This window comes from Silene latifolia, chromosome 2 (genome assembly GCF_048544455.1).
Source record: "Silene latifolia isolate original U9 population chromosome 2, ASM4854445v1, whole genome shotgun sequence".
NCBI lineage: Eukaryota > Viridiplantae > Streptophyta > Magnoliopsida > Caryophyllales > Caryophyllaceae > Silene > Silene latifolia.
In genome coordinates, this window is record NC_133527.1 from 52,294,526 (window position 1) to 52,315,062 (window position 20,537).

The following is a 20,537-nucleotide window of genomic DNA, read 5'->3' on the forward strand; positions in this document are numbered from 1 at the left end:
AGTCACTCAAGTCAAATTCCTCATATTCATTCAGAATTGCATTGCAATTAAATTGAGACGAGTCATAAACAAACTTCGCGTTCATTAAGTCGACTTGAGCGAAGAGCTCGGATAGGACAGACATCTCATGGGCAGTCAGAGGCGATGTAGCAGAGGAGGTGTCCCCTGGAACAAGCTCCAAGTTGCTACCTCCCATGGGAGTGGGGATGACCCTAGTTGACTCAGCCTCTGAAGCAGCCACAAGTTTGCGATAAAGCAGTGGAAAAGGGACCTTGACTAGGACATCAGGAGTGCTAGGATCTAGGACAGACTCAGACTCAGACTCTTCTTCACTTCCCTCTTTGAACATAGGGCCTTCTCCAGTTGTAATCTTGAGAATGCGGCCTTGACGATCGGTCCATTTGACAGTTTTCCCCCAGCCTTGTGTAGCTTTCTCTGGGTCAGTATAAGTGATTAAGGCGGTGGGATTAAACTGGTTGTGCTTCAGAGCAATGTTGATGATGTCCTCATAGCCGAGGTGCTTGATGCTGTCTTCTCCGAAGAGGAGGCTGACGGCCAGTCCGTCGAGGCATGGGGTCGACTCAGATTTGGTCGACGCAGCTTTGGTGTTGTCGGGGATGAAGTAACAGTTTTGGAAGACTTCTACCCCCGGGTGCTTGACCTTGGCTACGGAATCATAGATTGGCTCAGCGAAGCCCTAGTAGAGCTCGGATTCTCCCCCGGGGACGAAGTATCCATTGAGGGTCAAATGATAAGGACGGAGGATGACTCCGTGCTTTTTGCGCTTCCGTATTAGGAGGTTCATCTCCTGGATGTCTTCATCGGTAGGCTCATAGTCTAGCCCGAAGGGGATGTTGGGCATGTTAGCCTGTTTCAAGGGAGGCAAGGTGCTCTTCAGCGGATTGAGGGGTAGACCTGGTAAATAACTCTGGCGCATCAGGATACTGTTGACTGTGAGGTTGGAGAACGGATCATAATCAAAAGGCGCTGATTCATCGGTAAGGGCGTTCACAGCTTGGAATCCCCACATTTCGCTGTCGTCCTCCTCAATGGCTGTGACACCCCCTTACTCCAAGTGCCTTACCAGGACCACTCAGGAATAAGAACGTCACCATCTCGGTTTCTCGAGGCAATGATAATCAAATGACAATAAAGAAACATAATTTAAATAGCCAAACTGTTTAAAGTGATTACAAATCCAAATCCAAACTGAAAAAAAGTACAATACATGTTCTCAAAAACCAAAGGTCTAAACAACTAAAGTATGACAGCGGAAGACTCTAATCAGCTCGTGGTGACACATCCCAGCTAGCCTAAATGCCTCTAGTCAAACCTGCTCAATAACTGCTCACCATCCCCGAATGGATCACCACAGTTTTTAAAACTATTAAACGGGGTCAGTACTAATTACACAAAAACAAGATACAATACAACAATCACCTAACAGCTCACTAGTCATATCAAACCCCGGTCTCCATAATCAATCTCCACGTAACTGACTACACACTAAAGTGTGTAGCCCTGCCAGAGTACCCATCGCAATAGATACTCCACACCGCCAGTGGGGGACCGCAGCCGTACTCACCAAATCCCCGCTCATCTCCATCGAGCGATAAACCCAAGTCCATTAATGTGCACATCCCTTCTGTGGCGGGTTCCACAGAAGGCGAATCATGGGCGTGAAGCCACTCCCGCAAGTGACTCCACTCAGCCAGGGACACGCCCCGAAGAACACAGACAAAACAAACAGTAACCATAACACCAAAATCAACAACCGTCTGAATCAATCAACAAGATATAATCACAACCGTCTGAATCAATCAACAATCACTAACTACATCATAATTCAACACACATATCATGTAACTAATACTGAGTAGGGAAAACCGTACCTGAAATGCAATCACAAATAGCAGACGATCTAGCAGTTGTCTCAAAATCGTTCTTCTACGAATCCTCCTCCTATTCACATAATCATATAATCACTACCAACACAACAAATCATAAAGACCCCCAATCCCAAAATTATGGTTTAAACAAAGTCAACCAAGTGCTATAAAATTGGTATGTAGGACTTACCCTTGACGCAAGGATCACAAGGACCCAAAGAACAACGAAATCCGACCTCTCAAGCTCCGGGATTTGCCAATAATGCGGATGAAGAGAAGAACGTAGTTTAAAATCTCCTTTGAGTGAAGTAGGTTTATAAAAAGTGTTTAATAAAGATGACGACATAATATAAATACTAATCCGCATTATTAACAAAACCCGTCAAAACATAACCCGTCAACCGAGCTACTCGATCGAGTAACTAACGTACTCGATCGAGTGCCACTTACTTGATCGAGTGCCAAGGCTACTCGATCGAGTACCCTAGAGACAGAATACTGTTTCGTAAATTAAAACACCCCTACTCGACAGATTAAGGCCCACTCGATAGAGTACCCAGAGACTCATAAAACCGTAGTATTACAGTCTTCCCTCCTTTAAAAGAACTTCGTCCCAGAAGTTCAAACCACAATAAAATAAAAACATGCTAACATAGTCCCGACGCAAAAACAAAAACAAAACTCAATATAAAAACTCCAACACATACTGCCAACCCACTCTCAACCCGACTCAAACCACTACTAACTACACTAAAGACAACATAAAAAGATGCAAAAACTCTTCGCGATCATCTCCTACCTCCCTAAAAGAAACAAGGTTACGTCTCCGTAACCATACATACCTGATAAAAAAGGAACGGATAACACTCTCTCATGGCCTCCTCTGCCTCCCATATAGCTTCCTAAACCTCATGATTTGACCAAAGAATCTTAAGCAAGACCGTCTCACCATGTCTAGTCTTCCTAACCTTCCGGTCAAGAATCTGCTTAGGCACCTCAAGATAAGACAAATACTCATATAGCTCTATGTTTTCCACCTCTAACACATGTGACAGATCACTCACATACTTCCGCAGCTGAGAAACATGAAACACATTATGTACCCTATCCAAAGCAGACGGTAACGCCAAACGATAAGCAACCTCTCCAACCCGGTCTAAGATCTCATATGGTCATATGAACTTCTGACTCAGCTTGCCTTTCTTACCAAATCTCATGACCCCACGCATAGGAGACACTTTCAGAAGAACCTTGTCCCCAACCTGAAACTCTATGTCCCGGCGATGTAGATCTGCATAACTCTTTTGTCTATCCTGAGCCGCTCTCATCCTCTCCCTGATCAGCTTAATCTGCTCAACCATCTCATGTACCATCTCTGGTCCTAAAACCACTGCCTCAGCACTGGCGTCCCAACAAATCGGACTCCTACATCTCCTCCCATATAAAGCCTCAAATGGCGCTATGCCAATACTGGTGTGATAGTTGTTGTTGTAAGAAAACTCAATCAAATCTAACCTCTGTTCCCAGCTACCACCAAAATCCATCACACAAGCTCGTAACATATCCTCCAGAGTCTTGATTGTCCTCTCAGTCTGACCATTTGTCGCAGGATGAAATGCTGTGCTCATCTTCAATGTCGTTCCCAAAAACTCCTACAACTCTTTCTAAAACCTTGAGATAAGCCTCGAATCTCTGTCAGATACTATGTCTTTAGGCACTCCATGCAATCTCAGCACATTCTTTCGATAAGCCATAGCCAATTGTGCTTTAGTCCATGTATCTTTCATTGGCATAAAATGAGCTGACTTGGTCAGTCGATCCACTATAACCCATATCATGTTGTTACCCTGCTGACTCTTCGGCAAACCCACGATAAAATCCATAGAGATGGACTCCCACTTCCACTCAGGTATCTCTAAAGACTGAATCTTACCTTGTGGTCATCGCTGCTCCCCTTTAACTCTCTGACATGTCAAACAACGGGCCACAAACTCAGCTGTTCCTTTCTTCATCCCAGGCCACCAGAAAGTCTTCTTTAAATCCATATATAGCTTGTCACCACCTAGATGTACCGAATATGGTGTACAATGAGCCTCTATCATGATTGTCTTTTTCAGCTCCTCATCATTAGGGGCACACCACCTCCCATCAAACCTCAAACTACCATCTGTATGAATAGAGAATCTAGACACTGTCCCTTTCTCTACTCCAGCTCTCCACTCCACCATCTTGGGATCCAACTCCTGTTTACTGCGAATATCATCATAAAGATCAGGCTGCACCGTCCAATCTCCCATGGCATCCCCTTTCTGGATCATATGTATCCCAAACCTCCCAACCTCATCTCTCAATCTCATCAACGATATAGCTGTGCACAAAGAATGTACACTCTTCCTTCTCAAAGCATCTGCAACTACATTGGCCTTCCCTTAATAGGAGATAATATCCATGTGATAATCGCCAATCAACTTCATCCACCTCCTTTGTCTCATGTTTAACTCCTTTTGAGTGAAGATGTACTTGAGACTCTTGTGTTCTGAAAATACCTTAAAGGTCGTCCCATATAGGTAATGACTCCAAATCTTGAGAGCAAACACAACTGCACCCAACTCCAGATCGTGTGTAGGATAATTCTCCTCATAAGGCTTCAATTGCCTAGAAGCATAGGCAATTACTTTACCGTTCTGCATCAACACACATCCCAAACCATTCTTTGAAGCATCCGTATACACTTCAAAATTCTCACTCCCTTCAGGCAATGCTAAGATTGGAGTTGTGGTCAAACGCTCCTTTAATGTCTGGAACGCTGTCTCACAACTCTCATCCCAACAAAACCTGTTCTCTTTCCTCATAAAAGCTGTCATAGGTCTAGAAATCTTGGAGAAATCTTTCACGAACCGTCTGTAATATCCAGCTAAACCCAAGAAACTCCTGATCTCAGCTACATTCTTTGGTGCTTACCACTTGGTAACTGCCTCAATCATTGCAGGATCCACAGCTACCCCTTCCTTTGAAATCACATGCCCCAGAAAGGCAACTTTCTCTAACCAGAACTCACACTTGGACAACTTGGCATACAACTCATGCTCCCTCAAGGCCTGCAACACAATCCTGAGATGCTCCTAATGCTCCTCCTTAGTCTTGGAAAAGACTAAGATGTCATCTATGAAAACCACCACAAACTTGTCTAAAAACTGACTGAAGACTCTGTTCATCAAGTCCATAAACACGGCTGGTGCATTAGATAACCCAAACGGCATCACTACATACTCATAATGGCCATACCTCGACGTGAAAGTTGTCTTTGGTATGTCCTCCTCCCTAATCTTCACCTGATGGTACCCCGACCTCAAATCATTCTTAGAAAAGACTGCTGCACCACTCAACTGATCAAACAGGTCATCTATCCTTGGCAAAGGATACTTGTTCTTCACCGTCACTCTATTCAGCTCCATGTAATCTATGCACAACCTCAGACTCCCATCTTTCTTTTTCACAAACAGAACTGGCGCTCCCCACGGTGATACACTAGGTCTAATGTATCCTTTCTCAATCAGATCATCTAACTGCTTTCTGAGCTCCTCCAACTCCTTAGGACCCATCTGGTACGGTGCCTTAGAGATTGGCCCCGTCCCCGCCACTCAACACCAAATCTATCTCCCTCTTCGGTGGCAACCCCGGAATCTCCTCTGGAAAGACATTTGGAAACTCCCCCACAACTGGTATCTGCTCAACTGTCGGACTCTCTATCCTGTCATCTCTCATATGGCATAAGATCAACGGGCACCCCTTCCTCAGATAGGACTTCAAGGTCACAGCTGCAATCAACATAACTTTGGGTTTGACCACAAACCCACGATAAGACACACTAAACCCCTTAGGACCTCTCAGAGAAACTTTCTTTTGATGACAATCTATCTTAGCTTTGTACTTTCCCAACCAATCCATCTCTATTATCATCTCAAAACCGTCTAAAGGAAACTCTAGCAAGTCTACAGGAAGATCAACTTGCCCAACTAACATGGATACATCTCTATACAACCTACCACACGATACAGACTCACCCAAAGGTATAAAAACTTCATCTCTTACAGACTCATACTCTCTCAGACCCAACTATTTAACATGACTCGAAGATACAAACGACTGTGATGCCCCCGAATCAAACAAAAAGAAGGTATAAACACCATTAACAAGAAAAGTACCAGTGATAACATGAGCGTCGTCCTCACCTGCTTTCTTCTCCATCATGAACAGCTTGCCACTAGTCTTCTGCCCACCTCCCTGGACAGTATTAGCTGAAGTAGCCGGTTTATCACCTGACCCCTGGTTGTTGTTGGTGTTCGTAGCTGGTTTCTGATAAGAGTTACCGCCATTGCGGTTGCCCCACTGTTGTTGCTTTGACCTCCCCTATTGTTCCATGACCCAGCCGGTATGTTACTCGCATAACTCTGTGCATGACCCTGAGAAAAGCTCCCCTGTCCCGGCCTCTTAAAACCTCAACTCACCGCACTGGTGCACTCATGTCTCTTGTGGCCCATACCGCCACAGTTGTAGCAGGTCATACCCCAGCTACCAGCACTACTGCCATGGCCTCTCCCAAAAGAAGCCCCAACACTAAACCCCGAGCCCGAAGAATATGCTCTCGCCTGAGTGTGGTTACCCTTCTTATAGTTGGATTGGCCACCTCCCTTACTCTCAGCCTTTCTTTTCTCAGCACCTCTCTCTCGGGCCATCTCCACTAGCCGCTCAGCCCTCCCAGCTCTCTCATAAGCTTCCTTAACATATGTAAGGACTCCCACATGTAGTTTCTCCATGATCTTGGGGGTCAACCCCTTCTCAAATCTCAGAGCTAAGTTCTCATCACTCAACCCCATGTCCTCAGCATACCTAGCCTTCTCATTAAACTGTCGGTAGTACTCAGCCACCGTTATATCAGGTGCCATCTTAAACCCATCAAACTCCTCTCTCAGCTTACTCCTCACATGCTCCGGCACGAACTCTCGCCTCATAGCTTTTCTAAACTCTTCCCAAGGAATAGCAGGTAACCCCTGCCTCACATACATATCTCTAGCACTCACCTTTACCTTATCCCACCACTCTCCTGCCGCCTCCCTCAAGTAGAACGCAGCTTGTTCCACTTTCATCTCATATGGGAAGTGCACCAAATCCAGGATGTTCTCCATCTCTCTGTGCCAATTATCCAGAATAATTGGCTCCCCGGTCCCCTTATACTCTTTCGGGTTAAACCTCGCTATGTAGATACTAATCTTTGAATGATCAACATCTTTATCCTTCCCCACTCTCTTCAGCATATCTGTGAGAGCATCTTGGTGCTCCAACATCTTTACTATGTCATCGACTGACATACTCTCAGCTCTAGCATATAGGGTGTTTCTCTTTGGCGGCATCTTGTAACTATATAAGAAAAGGTAGATATAAACACGCATACTATAACCCAAAACACGTATATAACCTACACAGACCCCACTCGATCGAGTACCGGAACCCACTCGATCGAGTTGAGGCCACTCGATCGAGTGCCCAACCTACTCGATCGAGTACCTCGACTCCAGAACCTAATCAGACTCCTGCCCAAAAACATACTCGACCGAGCTGACAAGACACTCGATCGAGCGCCCCCTACTCGATCGAGTGCCCCTATGTACTCGATCGAGTACCCAAAAACACGGTTCTGTCCAGAAAACATCAAACTACCTACTCGACCGAGTCACACCCACTCGATCGGGTGCCTCGTCTACTCGATCGAGTGCCCCCCACTTGATCAAGTCATGCAGACTCGTATAAACTACCAGCATGTTCATTTCACTTTCCCAACATAATATACAAGTTTTATAATTCCAACAAAATAACTATAACTACGCATGCATTTCTACACAACTCTTTATAAAATCAACAAACCAATTTACTTCATATTATCAAAATGCCATATTATAACATACATCATGCTTTTGATCTATTTCAACATATAAATCACACATCTTTCATCCTCTACTCCATCTTTCCAATTTTCCACATTCAACATCCAACGATTCATTACACATGCCACTATGTACACATACAAACCAAAAGACAACACATACGACCCTGACACACACCCCATGTGACCGGTTCAAAATTGCAGGGCGAGTTCGCGACTTTAGGACGTCTCCTAAGCCTTTGCATTAGCTCCTACAACTTCTACCCCGGGTTCATTTTAACTAACACCCTATGTTCATTAGATTCATTAGTTACAGGTTTCAGGATCGTCGCTCTGATACCACTTTGTGACACCCCATACTCCAAGTGCCTTACCAGGACCACTCAGGTATAAGAACATCACCATCTCAGTTTCCCGAGGCAATAATAATCAAACGATAATAAAGAAACATAATTTAAATAGCCAAACTGTTTAAAGTGATTACAAATCCAAATCCAAACTGATAAAAGGTACAATACATGTTCTCGAAAACCAAAGGTCTAAACAACTAAAGTATAACAGCGGAAGACTTTAATCAGCTCGTGGTGACACATCCCAGCTAGCCCAAATGCCTCTAGTCAAACCTGCTCACCATCCCCGAATGGATCACCACAGTTTTTAAAACAATTAAACGGGGTCAGTACTAATTACACAACAACAAGATACAATACAACAATTATCTAACAGCTCACTCGTCACATCAAACCCCGGTCTCCATAATCAATCTCCATGTAACTGACTACACACTAAAGTGTGTAGCCCTGCCAGAGTACCCATCGCAATAGATACTCCACACCGCCAGTGGGGCACCGCAGCCGTACCCACCAAATCCCCGCTGATCTCCATCGAGCGATAAACCCAAGTCCATTAATGTGCACATCCCTTCTGTGGCGGGTTCCACAGAAGGCGAATCATGGGCGTGAAGCCACTCCCGCAAGTGACTCCACTCAGCCAGGGACACGCCCCGAAGAACACAGACAAAACAAACAGTAACCATAACACCAAAATCAACAACCGTCTGAATCAATCAATAAGATATAATCACAACCGTCTGAATCAATCAACAATCACTAACTGCAGCACAATTCACCACACATATCATGTAACTAATACTGAGTAGGGAAAACCCTACCTGAAATGCAATCACAAATAGCACACGATCTAGCAATTGTCTTAAAATCGTTCTTCTACGAATCCTCCTCCTAGTCACATAATCATATAATCACTACCAACACAACAAATCATAAAAACCCCCATTCCCAAACATAGGGTTTAAACAAAGTCAACCAAACGCTATAAAATTGGTATATAGGACTTACCCTTGACGCAAGGATCACAAGGACCCAAATAACAACGAAATCCGATATCTCAAGCTCCGGGATTTGCCAATAATGCGGATGAAGAGAAGAACGTAGTTTGAAATCTCCTTTGAGTGAACTAGGTTTATAAAAAGTGTTTAATAAAGATGACGACATAATATAAATACTATTCCGCATTATTAACAAAACCCGTCAAAACATAACCCGTCATCTGAGCTACTTGATCGAGTAACTAACGTACTCGATCGAGTACCACTTACTCGATCGAGTGCCAAGGCTACTCGATCGAGTACCCTACAGACAGAATACTGTTTCGTAAATCAAAACACCCCTACTCGAAAGAGTAAGGCCCACTCGATAGAGTACCCAGAGACTCATAAAACCGTAGTATTACAATGGCTTGGGAGGCTTTTCCCTTTTTTATGATGACCTTGATTGGGGAAGCGGGAATTGTGATTGTCTTCCCGTTGAAAGGCACCCTGATTTTCTGGTGAAGGGTTGAGGCAACAGCCTTGACGGTGTGAATCCAGGGGCGTCCTAGAAGCATGTTGAAGGAGGCGTCGATGTCAACCACTTGAAAACTGGCTTGCCTTTCCACGGGTCCAGTTCCAATGGTCAAGGTGATAAGCCCCGCAACCTTACGACAAGTGTTGTTGACATGGCTGTCGTATACCTATCAAAAATAACTAACTAAACTAACTTTATAGCTAGGGAAGTCAGGTCGATCTCCTCAGGGAGGAAAGATATCAGTAAAGAGTCCGTCTATTTGGTCAGAAAATGGGGGGTTTTTAATTGATTTTCTAAACTAAAAGGTGTAAAAGAAAGAGAAGCAAGTAAAGGGAAGTGAAGGCAGAAAATAGAGATTAACTATCAATAAAGAAGGGTTATGTCAGGACTTCGGTTCACTACGGTAGTTCAGTGACTCAACTGCAAATAACTTAGATAAATTAATGTGAGACGGGTATGGAAAGGTCCTTCCGGTCCACTTTCTACCCTAGATTTCCACTAACTTAACTTCCGTCCTCGTCATGGTAGTCTACTGTTCATAGCAGGTCTATTTAGTCCAATCTTCCGATACAGGATTAAATTTAACCAGATTAAAAGGTGACTCAGAAGCGTGCACTCAACTAAGTCGGTAAATACAGTTATATTGCTATGGGGACAGAGTCTCACAAATAATTCATCTAACCTATTCACTACATCGTCACATTTCTACCGTACATCCCCTAATCCCAACATGAAATAAATTAGCTACTCATATTATCAATATTGTCAAGACTAATAATAATGAATGAACTAATAATAAACATATTGAAATGATAATTAAATCGCATAAAAGAAATTAGGGCAGAAATTAAGATGACTAAACAAGAGAATCAAAGCAACCGAATAATAGATTAAGAATAAAAGAGGGTAAGAAATTACAATCGCGAGAATTCCGGCGTAAAGAACACAAGATCCAAGCTAAATAATCTCGAAAGTAAAAGTTACAGTGAAAGGACAAAAGCAGCGTTCAAGAGTAGTGTAAAAAATGATAGATGAAAGATGCTTAATAACCTAGTTATCGAGCATTTAAATAGAATTAAGCTAAGTCCATAAGCTAATTATAAGTTCACGGACTAATTAAAGCCCATTAAAGACTAAACCACTCGATCGAGCAGTTTGAAACAGCTCGATCGAGTACTTCTCCAAGAAATCTACTCGATCGAGTAGAAATAGAGCTCGATCGAGTAACACCCAATTCAAGCATTGTCGATCGAGTAAAACAAACCACTCGATCGACCTACTCAGCCACAAAAACCACTCGATCGACCAATAAAAGGGCTCGATCGAGTGTTCTTCCTCTGAACAGCTCCAAACTCGTAACCGACTGCTTCGTGGATCGTTCCTTCACACATCCCAATGCAAGATCTCACTCCGAAAAATCTCGTCTCCTCAAATGCATGCAAAGTAGGACGAAAATGGTACGATTCCACTACTTTTACGTTCATTTCTACAAAACGGACAAAACAAACCAAAGTAGCCAATTCGGGGCATAATGCGATATAAAAAGTACAAAAGTACATGAAAATATGTGCTAAACTAGGCTAAAAAGATTATACAAAATGCGCGTATCAAATCTCCCCAAACCGAACCATTACTCGTCCTCGGGGTAAACTAAAATGCAACTAATGGAACGGAAATGAAAACTCAGAGCTAGCTATAACTTGTCTACTTGAACCAGTTTAATGCAACAAAAATTAACAGTTACCGCTAAGCAGTCAATACGCAAACGAGTTATAAGTTGTTTAGAAATATAGCCGACCTATCGACCTTGCCAGACCAACAAAATCGGACTCTCACGTGGCCACTCTTCTCTCATGAAGCAAAGGGTGAATAATATATGTGAAAGAGAGAAAGAGAAACAGTCACTCACCTAACTGCGACCTACATAGCATGCATGCAACAAAAATGAAAGACAATTCAAGTACTAATGCACACACTCCAACCAATAATGTCCGTCACAACCGAGGGCTTACAAATGATATGGGAATAGTGAGGTTCAGGTGAGAAAAGGCAAAACAAGTTATGGAAATGTGGAGGTAAAAGCGCCAAGCTAGTTCCTAAATAGGACCATATAAGACCGTCCGAATCTCAACTGACTGAAAAATAAAGTACAAGTGCCCTTCATTTGGCACACAGCTCACTAATCACATACACTATATCTTCAAAATTATGGAATAAGAACGGAGGAGTTAGACGGTCACAAACTTCCCTTTTTTAATACCGTCTTAATGAATCAACTTATACAAATCAAATATTATTTTCAACTTTTTCTTCCTTTTCCTGACTTACGTGAATCATTCATTTTTCATTTTTTTTTCTTTTTTTTTTCTATTCACGTTTCTCCTTTTTTTTTTCTTCTTTTCAATTCTTTTTTTCTTTTCTCCTTCCTTTATTTACACCAACTCCAATCAAAATGATACGGGCCAAACCGCAGACGGAAAATCATACCACAAAAGACATACTAAACTAGCTTAACTAGGCAGGCACAATTTGGGATGTAGCTAATGGGTCAAAAAGGCAAGTTTTGGCTTAAGTGGAACTAAATGGGTGAAAAATATAAGAAAAGGGGAAAATTTGCAAGCACCTCCCTGCATGTGACACCGACCACAAACCCGAATGTGTGCATTTGACAAGAAATCGAATGTCATTAGAGTGCAAAAATGACGAACATGCTATGCAAGGAGTACTACTCTCAATTCCTAATGAACTGGTCATGAATGTCACCAGTTATGGGCTCTAAATCTCAGAAATTGTAAGTAGGCTGCCGATTTATCAGGTCAAGTCTAAACAGTCAGCTACATTTGAACAAAAACTCGTAGACTATGCGTATGACAAAGCTAATAACTGTCAATAAAAGTGCAAGGCTCAAGTAAAATGACAAGTTATAGTGCAATATCATCACGGAAATCAACCGTTCCGACTCAACCTATATGCAAAAATAAACGTGAATATTTTTTTGATTTTTGAAATTTTCTAATTTTTTGGGTTTTTTTTTATTTTAATGAAATAAATAAATAAAAATGCAAGTTGAAAAATAGAAACATGAATGCAAAACAAATGCAAATGCAGACTCAAAAGGATGCAATACCCTCCCCAAATCAAAACGGACAACGCCCTCGTTGTCCTCCAGCATACACCAGCAGATATATACAGGGGAACGGGAATATACAACCAATAAAAAATGAAAATCAATAAAATAAAAAGGAGACAAAAGAAATAAATGAGCGAGAATAGTCATACAAAACACGAACTTCCCCAAACCAGCCTGAAAACAGGGGAAGTGAGTAGACCAGCAGCTACTCACCAGCCTCCTCCGTCACGTCCTCTACCGTCACGGTGTAGTCCAGGTTCACCTCCTGCTCTCTCCTCCTCCTCTGCTCAGCTCGAGCTCTCTCCGCCGCTGGGTCCTCGTCCTCCTCCTCTTCCTCACTAGCAGGCTCCGGGTACCCCTCACCTGGGTACCGGTAAAAAGAAGGGTGTGGCCAACCCTCTGGGATCGGATGGTGTCGCCTCATGTGATACTCGTATAGAGGGAACAAAGTGAGAGTTATGTCCCTCTCCATACGAGCCTGTCTCTCTGCAATCTCAATCAACAAACCGTCACGGCGCCCTTGGTCCATGACCGAGGACGCCTCAAAGGGTGGAGGAGGTACAAAATTAGCCGGTAGGACTGGCTGTGTCTGTGTCTGGTCAGCAGGCGCGGGAGTAGGAGTAGGAGTAGGAGTAGGGATCGGGGTAGGTGTGGCCATGGAAGTCTGGCCACCCATGGAAGGTGCGGATCCCTCTCCGGTCTCAAGTCTACGCCGCTTCTTAGCAGCGTGTAAGGTAGTAGGTGGTCGGATCGGTAGGTGGTACTCTGGTAAAGGTGGTGGTCGGGCGCCCCGTGCAACAGTAGACAAAGGGGCTAGACGAGGGAGAGTGGTGCAAGGTAGGTCTACGGACAAGGAACCATCTATCTTCCAGGTCCGGTAATCAGAAGTCAGCCAGGTCTGAGAGTGCATAGACGCTAGGCTCAGATACCTATCTCCCTCAATGTACGGTAGGTCACGAGATAAGTCACGGAGGAGAGAGCGGGTAAGAATGGTGGCTATGCCACCACAGACGATAGTGCCCGTGATCTTCTTTCCCTGAGCCTGGAAGTACTGGGCGGTCAAGTATGCGATGTTGAGGGTAAAAGGACCCTCGCAGTCGATGTTCAGGTAACCGCCTAAAATGGAGAGCTCATTGTTGTTGATGTTGTTTGGCTCTTTTCGGCCAAAAATAGTACTCCCCATCAGTCTAGGAAGTAATGGGCATGGGGAAGGTGAACCTGAGCGAGCTTTCGCTCGGGAAAGATGGTTTGGGCCAAGGTCCGCCAAAGCTGACGGAGGACCTTCCTAGGGGCAACAGTGGCGCCCGTAAAGGAAAGTGCAAGTCGAGTACCAAACTTCTCTAATGTCATCGAAAACGTTCGGTTGAACAACCGGAAGGACACAGAAAGACTAGTGGGGGCAGCATCGTGTGCTCCGGAGGAGAAGGTGAAGGAGCTGAAGAACTCGAGACTCAGCTCCCGAAAGGTATGGCTACTCATAGTGATAAGTTCGGCCATCCCCGTGCCCCGTAAAAGCTCACAAACCGGCTCATAGAAACCGAGCCTCTCAAGTGACGTACGGCAAAGGAAACGAGTAGGGAGAAACTCGCAGTCAACTAAGTTATAAAATCTAGTACGATGTACACCATTAACAAAAATTACCTGCGGGTACTCAGGGTGGGAGTCAAGAGTGTCGTCCACTCGAATCGTGACCGTGCCAGCAGAGACGCTAGGAGCAGGTGTAGCACGACCACGACCGCGACTCCGGCCTCTAGAACCTGAAGTAGAAGACCGTCCACTGACGGTACGAGGTACTAGGGCCGCTCTGAAAGCAGCTGCGGCTGCAGGTGAGTACGCAGCAGAGGTGCTCCCCTGACCCGAGGTAGAAAGTGAAGCCGCGGCAGTGGATGCAGCAGAGACCGCCACTGAGGAAGAAAGGCTAGCAGCAGTGCTAGCAGCTGTGGCTGAAACGGGGCTAGCAGCAGTGCTAGCAGGAGTAAAGACAGTACCGGCAGCACTAAAAAGGAAAACAGAAGCAGCAGCTATGGTACTAGCAGGTGCGGAGACGGTGGTGGCAGCAGGGACCACCGTCTCAGACAGAGACAAGGACGGACTAGCGGTCAAGCTAGTAGAAGGCATAGAGCTAGAATCCATCCTAGTCAAATAGGGCAGGGGAAAACGATAAGAAATCAGCAGTGAAACAGCTAAGAATTCCCAAGACAGTCGAAAGTTTCGACTGGCAGCCCTTAATTCCCAATTTCTTTTCTCAAAAGTTCGAGCTTAGCAGATAAATAGTGATAGGGTGAAGGGTAACAGACAACAAATGACGCGATAACAGCAGAAACAACCCAATGTCAGTCGAAAATTTCGACTAAAATGGACCCTAATCACAAATTTCTCAGAAAATTCGAATTAAACATGTGAACTTCAATGTGTGAACTTCAATGAGGTAAGGGAATTAATCATCAAGTAAGGCAAATGAGGCGTTGAATCACAATAATATTCGAAAAATTCGACCCAAAAATGAATACCCGAAACCCTAATTCCTAATTTACTTCAAGAAAGGCAAAATTAAAACAATTAAAATGCAAAGAAGTAAAGGAATTACTTACTTGATGATAAGGAACCTACAAAGAGCAATTAATCGACATAAACAAGCAAATTTGGGCGATTTTTGATCGAAAAATCGCAAACCCTAAAGCCCCTAATTGACCGTGTAAAACAGCGAAAATCAAAGGGAAAATTGAGGGCAAATGTCGAGTAATTTGCAATGAACAAATTGTAGGTGTTGGATTTGGTAAATGGGCAAGATTAATGAGGGATTTGGGGATTTTTCGCAAAAATAGAGCGAAAGAGTGAATAATGAACGAAATAATGAAATAAAGGAGGAAAATAGGAAGTTTAGAAGACACTTCCTGCGTAGACCTTGCAAATCCACTCGATCGAGTGATTTCAAACCACTCGATCGAGCGCTCTGGTACGCAATCTACTCGATCGAGTAAAATTTAACTCGATCGAGAACTCCCTTATTTAGCTGCTTTCGATCAAGCACCCTACAACCCTTCGATTGAGCATAATCCTCTCGATCGAGTACAAAAAGTACTCGATCGAGTGCTTTTCCTCGTATAAGTCCTTGAATTTGCGTATAATCTCCCCAAACCTGCATAAAAACACTCGCAAAAATATCCCAAAATACCAAATATGAATAGTAGCCAAATATGAATATCCCAAAATACCAAACACTCGCAAAAATATCCCAAAATACCAAATATGAATTGTCCTAATTAAATGAAATAAATATATCCGACGGAAATTAAAAATTGTTTATACAATTTGTTACACGGGGCATTTCCCCGCTCACTTCTCAAAGCAATTCAGCAGCCCCTCGGAGGGCTCCTAACTGGAGGACGTCACCTCAGCAACATTAACCGTCCTTTTCATTCTCCACGAGCTTGTACTTGAATCATTAGGAGGCGAATAGTTGACGTCCACATACGCGCAAACTTTCCTCGTCCTTACTCCTTTCTTACCAGCTTTAGCGTCATCTCTCCCACTTTGACTGACATTAATTGCACAATAACCATTGACAGCTCCTGCATTATTCTCATCTGTACCTGCAGCAAGGAAAACAGACGAACTTTACTCCTTTTTGCTCTCAATCTGAGGCGGAGGGGTCACGATAGCAGCACAATATTCCAAATTTTCATTTGGAGTGTCAATAGGAGGGTCAGTAGAAGAGAGGGCATTGCAAGGCTGAGCTTGCATGGGAGCCCTTCGGGACTTAGACTGATGGAATATCAATTCCTCGTCCCCAACCTGGAAAGTCAATGTCTTGCCCCCGACGTCTATCACTGCACGGGCAGTAAATAAAAATGGTCTCCCTAAAATGATAGGGGTATGTGTGCCCTCGGGGATGTCAAGTACAACGAAGTCAACGGGAATAAAGAATCTCCAGATCTTAACAGGTATGTCTTCTATGACACCTAACGGCCGTGATATACTACGGTGGGCCATCTGAACAGTCATATTTGTGCAATTAAACTTGGTCAAACCAAGTCTCTTAGCAAGAGATAGCGGCAAGACACTCACGCTAGCGCTAAGATCGCATAACGCGTTATCAATTAAGTGGGTACCAATATGACATGGAATTGAGAAACTACCCGGGTCTGACTGTTTGGGAGGTAACTTATTCTGAACTAGGGCCGTCCCTACCTCGGTCAAAGCACCCGTCTCATGATCGTTAATGTGCCTCTTTGTGGACATGGGCCACTGGGGCGCTTGGGAACAAGCGTTTGCATTTGTGGAGTCGCCACCAATTTATTGTGGAAAATTGGAAACCGTTCGAATACCTCGTGCCATGTCAAGACACAAAGTAGTGACATGAACACCAAGAACTCGTTACCCATAGCATTCTATGTCTAGAATGACTCTCGTGGATGCCAATGAACACGGATGTTCACAGAGATCTGGAGTAAGGGGTGAGGGTACGTATTAGGAAGCTCTTTTGATCGAACACCTAATCCCGCCCGCCTCGATAGCGGCCTCTACTAATGATTAGGAAAAATTGTCTATACTCGATATATTGTCGATTTATATGCATGCAATGCAACATTCATTAGATTAATCCTAACATGTGAAGAATTAGACTAAGTCGGTGAACAAGTAATTAGCACAGAAATTGGGGTCGAAGTGAATGTTAGATTAATTACATGTGAATGCCAAGTAAATAAATCATACATAATAAATACGAATACGAAGTAAAGAAATAAATTACAATTGATAAACTTGAATTTACGTCATAAACATGCCCAAAATAGTTTTAGAAATAAAATAAATGAATAAATGAAAATTAGAAAATTGGAAAAAAATAAGGAAATTGGAAGAAAAGGAAAATTTGGAAAATATGGAAAATATGGAAAATATGGAAATTTGGAAAATATGAAAATTTGGAAAATAAGGAAATTATGGAAAATATGAAAATTTGGAAAATATGAAAATTTGGAAAATAAGGAAAATATGGAAAATATGGTGATAATAAGAATAATGGTTAATTAAAATCCTAATTAGAAACCCTACGTCAAAACGAGAAGAGTTCAGAGGCAGAAACCACCTCGAACAGCGCAAGATCATCTCGCCCTCCGGAAGAGGCGGAACACTTCCTGCATCTGTTCTTGAGTTGGGTTCTGACTGTGAAAGTCAGACTCGCGGTTTTTTAATGTTCGTTGGTTAGTTTATATTGATTTATTGATTGGTAACTCGAGTAGAAGTGATTAATTGATTTACATGCATCTGGGATTGTCATGAAGTGAAAGAAAACAATTTAAAACGAATTATTATAAGTTAGATATTATTTATGATGTTGGAATTGATTTATTTACAAACTTGAAGTTAATGGTGGAAACAAAAGATTACGAATTGATGAAGAAAACAGATTTAAAACATGTATCAAAGACGAAATCAAAGGACTTGATATGAACGAATCGAGTTTCTAAAATCCGAGTTTGAATTTGTGACGAAAACCCACAAATATTAATTATAAGGAATTAAGTCGAAAATTATTGAAATGGATTCATAAAAACTAATTTGAAAATTATTAGGTGAAACAAGGGAAAGAACGAAGAAAGAAAAATAAAAGACAAAAGGAACAAAAACCCGAGGAGGATGAAGAAGTGTATCAACTGAAAGCATCCCCTGGAAGAGGCGCAGCAGATGCTGCGCCCTTTCCAGAAGGCGCATCAGTCGATGCGATTCTTCCCCACGTCAGATCTGTGTTATTTCCGTTAATAGGTTTTAAAAGGTGATTTTAAAAGACGGTTTTGAGCATGCTTATGATATAAATTCGTACATAAATTAAATACGGAAAATAAATAAATAAAGATGGGATTTTACACCCTCAGACTTACATGTTAGCGTCGCGAGATTTAACTAAATCGGTTTTTAGTGGTAACTCGACTCGATCTATAATGCAAATATGAAAGTTCCCTTGAAAAAGGATTTGAAAGCAAATTGAATTAATTAATTGATTATGGTGTAGTGGAGTTGGTCAGTCATGCAAAACGAGGCTGGTACTCGGAATGATCCGAGCTTACGTGGTCGAAAGTTCAAGCACGTAGGCGCCAAAAAGTAAGAACGTGGTTTTAGAATGCAAAGAGAGAAGAGAAGGGCGGACACGCGCGTGAGAAATATGTGAGACCGAAGGTCTCTATTTATACTAATCACACGGAGGGAATTTAGGAAAGGAGAGAAAGATCCGGAAATAACCGACTTAGGTTAAACACGGAAACTTGGACAAAAAGAAAGCCTTGAGGAAAAGGCGCAGCAGGTGCTGCGTCCCTTGGAAGAGGCGCAGCACTTGCTGCGTCCTTTCCTCAGCGGGTTCCTCCTGCGCGTAGAAAACGCGTTTGACAGTCTGTCGTATTTTAGGCATAACTTTCTCTACAAGACTCGGAATAAGGTTATTTTGGTGGCGTTGGAAAGCTAAGAAAGAGATCTAGAACTTTCTGTGAAATAGGCCTGACCCAAAAAAGTCGTTATCACCTCGTAAAACGGGCCTAAAGGTCGGGTTATAATTTTAACTAAATGAAATGCACATTTTGTAATGTAAACTTTAAGTTTAGCCTAATGAAGTGACATGGGACTCAAAATGAGATATAATCTCAAAATTTATGACATCCTTACCTTAGGTAGACAAGCACATTGCTTTTGACTCGGGATTTGACGGTTTTAAGAAATGAAGACGGTTTTTGACCCAGACTCCAAATGTACTCTAATTACTGCCAAAACGACCGTAATGACACCTAGATGACAACCATGAGGTAGACACAAGTGTTTGAGTTACTTTTTATTAACCGATTTACGAAACGTCATAAAATTGCGACATATGCTAGACATGCAGCCCAATCATCACTAGGTGGTTTGCGGGAGGTGCAGAAATGAGGTATCTACAGAGCCCCCACTTTGACTGAGGCTTGGACAAGGTGAAATTCAAATTATCGCCCTCAGGTCAATCGAAGATTACAACCTGACGACTAAAGTGACGCGAGGCGGTTCAAGGGGTCCGAACCAAAGACCTGTCGTCGGGAACATTTTAGAGTCTGTCGACTATCAGGGAGGGTCGTTTAAAGTCCGTTAGACTACGTAAGGAACCCCGCCATCCATAAGAAGAGACCATACCTAAAATTCCGTCCTTGAGATGCTTCCGGAGGTGCATAGGAGCTAAGGGTAAGCGTAGGAGCTAAGGGTAAGACCTAAAAGATATATAAGGATTGTGCTAGGGTGTGGGACCCTAAAGGAAAGCATCGACGGGAAGGAGGCCAAATATAAGTTCAACTTAAGGGGTAACCAAGGTTTGAGTGTAGGAACTCTAAGGAAGTGATGATCCTAAAGGAATATGATCCTAAAAGGTATAAGTATGTAAACTCTAGGGAGTTTGGGAATTTAAAAGACGCTAGGTGTATGAACATTGGTATATGAACCTAAAAGGACGGCTGATATGAGAACTTAAAGGCTTATGAACCTAAGAGGATTTGGGATCCTAGGGTTAAGTTTAGGAACTTACTGGGTTACTAATTCTTGTTTTAAACACGTGCGTTTAAGCTTTCTGAGGTATGAGAACTCCAAAAGGATTTATGGGTTTATGAACCTAAGGACGCTGGTGTGGGAGCTTAAAGGCTTATGAACCTAAAGGAAGCCATTATGGGATCTAAGAATCTAGGGGTAAGAATCCTAACTTT